Below are 5,000 nucleotides of genomic sequence, written 5' to 3' on the forward strand. Positions count from 1 at the left end.
GTTTAACAAATCATGCTAAATTATTGAAAAAAAGCATAAGATATCATGGTTCTGGAGTATAAATTGTCTTCTACGCAATCAAAGTATCATCCCGCATATTTGATATGATAATAATCCCCAAGCTCTGGTAACACCTTATCAATTAAAATCAGTCATTGATGTCTGTTGGTGGCATGTGATAATGCATTGTAGAGGTGTAATCATGTCTCCCAAATGCTCACTTAATCAATCACACTGGTATGCATAATGCATTAAGGGTTCCCTGTGGGGAGTAGAATGAATGGTGGTGGTGTGTGTGTGTGTGTGTGTGTGTGTGTGTGTGTGTGTGTGTGTGTGTGTGTGTGTGTGTGTGTGTGTGTGTGTGTGTGTGTGTGTGTGTGTGTGTGTGTGTGTGGTGTGGGGGTGTGTGGGGGTGTGTGTGTGTGTGTGTGTGTGTATATGTGTGTGTATATATGTGTGTGTGTGTGTGTGTGTGTGTGTGCGTGCGTGCGTGCGTGTGTGCGCGCGCGCGTGTCTGTCTGTGTGTGTGTGTGTTCAGGCTAAATTCAGGACAGGAGAGACCAGATGTAACAGCCCGCGAACAACAATATGTTTCCCTTACAAATCCAACGCAATCACGGCAAATGGTGGCTCAGTGGAGGGTGCAGTACGCAACAGCTTCAAGTGGGGGCAGAGAGGACGGCCTCACACAACCATGATGTGGTTGAGTTAGAAGGAGGCCTATTTTTTTGTTCTTGTGGAATCACAGACCTGAGTCCGTCGAGTCTGTCTATAAAGATCCTGTCATTGTGTCATGTTCTCAGTGAGATGGGTGTGTGTGTGTGGATGTCAGAGAAGAAAAGGCACTTCTTTTTGAAAATGATCACACAGGTGCCTTCTGGGAGATGCACTCGCTCTTTTCCTCTTCTACTGCAATCTTTTTCCACCCACAGTCCCTCTCACTGCTACTCTTTCTCTCTCTCAAAACTCTCTCTCTCTCTCTCTCTCTCTCTCCTATTCTCTCATAGTACCTTTCACGCATCCTACCCTTTGTCTCTTTTTGTAGCCGACTTTTCTTTATGGGCAGGTTGGTAACACTTTATGCTAAAGATACATGAATTATCATGAAATCATGCATTAATTATCATGAATCTATGCATTGATTAATTAATTCATTCATGATTTATGCTTTACTCCATTCCTTTATACCTTATGAATCGTCAGGAGTTCATAGTCTCTCATTCATGACCTCATGCACGAACAACACATCAACTAAGACATTTTGGTACAATGGGTGCATCATTATGATTTCTTATGCTTGATCATCATGATCACATGAATTTAGGGTTAATCGCTCATGAATCATGTGTATGGCCCCTCAACTAAAGTGGTGAATAATGACCTGTTAAGAGAACTGCAAAGTCGTGCTCAAATCAGAATTTGAGCAGCAATGACCACATTTTTGGTAGAAAAAGAAACAATCATGATCATGCCTAATAAATCAGAATGCTTTAGGTGATGTGCTGTTCATGTACGAGGTCACAAATGACAGACAATGAACTCATGTCAATTCCTGATATGATGAGTCATGAGATATTAAGGAATGAAGTAATACATGGATGATATAACTAATGCATGAATTCATGGTAATTCATGTACACTTACCGTAAGTGTTACTGGCAGGTTTTACCCTTTCACTCTGGTTCTCACTATAAAAGTCTCACTTAATCACTTACACACTCTCTCTTTCACACACACACACACACACACACACACACACACACACACACACACACACACACACACACACACACACACACACACAACATGATTGGGAACAAGATGACACTCTTTGGCTGGGTGGGACCAGTGCTTGTCCCCTAATTGATGAAGCCTCTTGAGCAGCAGGTTTGGACTTGGACTTGGATGAAGCCCTTGGCGGGCGAGGGAGGCTGCCCCACGCACTGCGGTGGTGATGGCGGCGATGGAGCCAGATGCGGGGAGGTGGGGGGAGGGGTGTTGGGGGCCGAGCCTGAGTGGTCTCCCCTGGACATGGCTCTCCAGGCCATTAATAATAAAGCACTCAGTTATGGAGCATCGTGTTTTACAAATCAGATGGCTGCATCTGAGCTACTCCAGCCCAAGCCCACTAGCATGGAGGGCATATGTGAGCAGAATGAGACAGAGGAAATCAGAGAGAGAGAGAGAGAGAGAGAGCAGGATGAGTGGAGAGACAGAAGAGTCGAAGAGAGAGAGAGAAGGGGATGAGACTGCGAAAATAAAGAAAGAGGGAACGCAAGGAAAGGGAGAGGAGAGTGAGATACAGAGAGAGTGGAGTGGAGAGGAGAGAGGAAGAGTAACGGCAGAAAGATACGCGAGTGAGAGAATGAAAACCAATGAGGGGGAGAGAGAGACGAGACCGTTTGAAATAAAGCACGAAAAGTGTATTCAGCAGGTGGTATTAGTCAATAAATCAGTGCTTTCTCCATTTTAGATGAGAGAGATTTCCTCTGCCTTCTCCTTGGAGGTCTCTTGGCTTCCTCAGGGTCTCTGCCTCCTGCCTGGCTCACTTCATAAAGCCTCATGTTAGTTTCATTCAGCTGCAAAAGCGGTGGACAGAAAAACGAACGGCCAGAGACACTGAACAGACTGCTCAGTATCAGAGCTGGCCTTGTAAGTGTGTGTGTGTGTGTGTGTGTGTGTGTGTGTGAGAGAGAGAGAGAGAGAGAAAGAGAGAGGGAGAGATGAGGAGAAGTAGACATTGGAAGTACTGGAAAGCAGTAGAATTGGAGAATGAGAGCGTGAAAAAGAAAGAAAGACAGGAGGAAAGAGAGCAGAGGAGAACGAGACAGATTCAAATGGAAAAAGGGAAATAGAGAGTATGAGAGAAGAGATAGCAGAAGAAAAAGAGAGGTAGAGGAGAGAGAGAGAGAGAGAGAGATGCAGGGAGAGTGTGAGACAGACAGACAGCTCGACTGACTCGAGTGCCAACACTACCCTGGCAGGCATGGCGCGGCGTCTCATGCCAGTGAAACGATTGGCACTGGCGACCAAGCGGAGGCACGAGCTGTGTCTTAATTTTCTCCACCTGCTCTGAGTGCTTGAGGGGTGGGTGGGGGGGGGTGGCACAGGCGGGCATGGGAGAAAGACAGCCAGGCTCTGCCAGCACCATTACAGACAGCGAGGGCAGCGCTGGCAGGCGCCAGGGCTTGACTCGGCGCAGCGGGCATAAAACGGGGCGCGTCGAGTCGAGCCTGCGCACTTTCGCCGCGCTCGAGCCCTTCTCTCTGATGGCCCAAACAAAAGCCAGGCCTCGTTAATGGCGGATAATGGAATTGCTTGCCGACGTTAAACAGTTGGCCGAGGAAGGGGTGCGGTGATGGTGGCGGTGGTGGGAGTGGGGGGTGAAGTGTGTGTTTATAGCAAAAAGGAGCGAAAAGCTCGTTCTTATCCTACTTTTTGCCCCGAATGAGCGGCTGCCATTTAAAGAGCTGACTGGCGGGCCAGATGAGATTGGATGGGGCACTGGAGGTGGTCGTAATGGCGGCGTTCTCCGCCGTCTGCGTCTCATGATGGCCTGTTGTAAATCGGACTCTAATGATAGCTCTGACACCCTCAGGATAGATGATAGTAACAGAACTAACACACACACACACACACACACACACACTTCCCTGGTCTATGTGTCTTATTCCCTGTCTCATACATCCAAAGAGCCACTCAGTAAAATAGGCATCCATGTTTCTCATTTTGTTCGCGGCTAGATCATGTTTTTGTCAGGTTTGGTTTTGTCCGTCCTGCTCTGCCTTCAGGAGCAATGACGTCAACATTTGGCCATTTCCCCTCGTCCCCTTCCCCTGCCCTGAGCTCTGTGGGAGCAGAAGCTCGAGCTCCTCGTCCAGCCCAAACTCGCGGTCACTAAGCCCGGAGGCGCGGGAGGTGCAATTTAGTCCTCCCCCGCGGAAGAGTGGCTTTATCCCCTCCAGGCCGGGGTCCAGGTCTCAGTGTCATTTTGGGGGGGATGAGAGCATAAGCCGGGCAGGAAGGCATCGGAGGATCCCTCCAAATCCCTGTGGTCACCTGTGGTTGAGGGACCCCTTGGTCCACAAGGTCACTGGCCAGTAAATTGGCGGTGTTACACAAGCAGGCTAAATACGCGCAAGCACCACGAGTGCACTGGTACGGCTGGCTAACTAGGTGTTTTTCTCCCCCCCCACCCCCCCACCCCCACCCCACCTTTCCATGTCCTACACACACACACACACACACACACACACACACACCCCTCATTTCTGGCTGTCACTGCTCTAAAAGAAGTGCCATTGTTAGCACTCTTGCAGCAATCTCCTCTTTTTCTTCTGGAGAACAAAGATTACAGTAGATGATTGATAAAAATTTAATTCGTAGATGTAAGCGTTTTATGTGGGTGGAAATCGTGGGGATAGGAGATGAGCAAGACTCAAGAGCAGTGACAGTCGGGAGAGAGAGAAAGAGAGAGAGAGGGAGGGAGGGAGAGAGATGGAGAGAGGGAGGGAGGGTTGGAGACAGACGGAGAGAGTAAGAATGAAATGCTAAGGAGAAAGACAGACAGACAGACAGAAATGACACAGAACTGAGGCACAGAGCAAGATGGAGACAAATTGAGAGTGAGACAGAAATGCAACAGCACACACAGAGAGAGAGAGAGAGAGAGAGAGAGAGAGAGAGAGAGAGAGAGACAGGCAGGATACAGCTAGTCAGACAGACAGGGCATGAAAGGGAAAGTGGGAGACAGAGAGAGACAGACAAGCAGGCTCACTGACATCAACATACACACACAGTCACAGTGAGAGAACATATTAGCAAAGCAAAGAGATTTTTTTTTCGCACTCTCTTTCTCTCTCTTTCCCTTTCCCACTCCCCAGCCTCCCTCTCCTTTTCTTTGTCTTTCTCTTCTTCCCCTCTCTTCCCTCTTTATCCCCGTATCTCCTTCTCCCCCTCTCTCCCTCTCTCTGTTCCTCTTTTTTCCCTCTCTCCCTATC

General features: G+C 48.3%; 1 protein-coding gene across 1 annotated transcript in view; it reads left to right on the top strand.

Moving 5' to 3' along the window:
- Positions 1-5,000, top strand: part of megf11 (multiple EGF-like-domains 11) — a 109,744-nt gene that overhangs the window by 62,395 nt on the left and 42,349 nt on the right. The gene's annotated exons all lie outside the window — the stretch shown is intronic.

The sequence above is a fragment of the Sardina pilchardus genome, chromosome 10 (assembly GCF_963854185.1).
Source record: "Sardina pilchardus chromosome 10, fSarPil1.1, whole genome shotgun sequence".
Lineage (NCBI taxonomy): Eukaryota > Metazoa > Chordata > Actinopteri > Clupeiformes > Clupeidae > Sardina > Sardina pilchardus.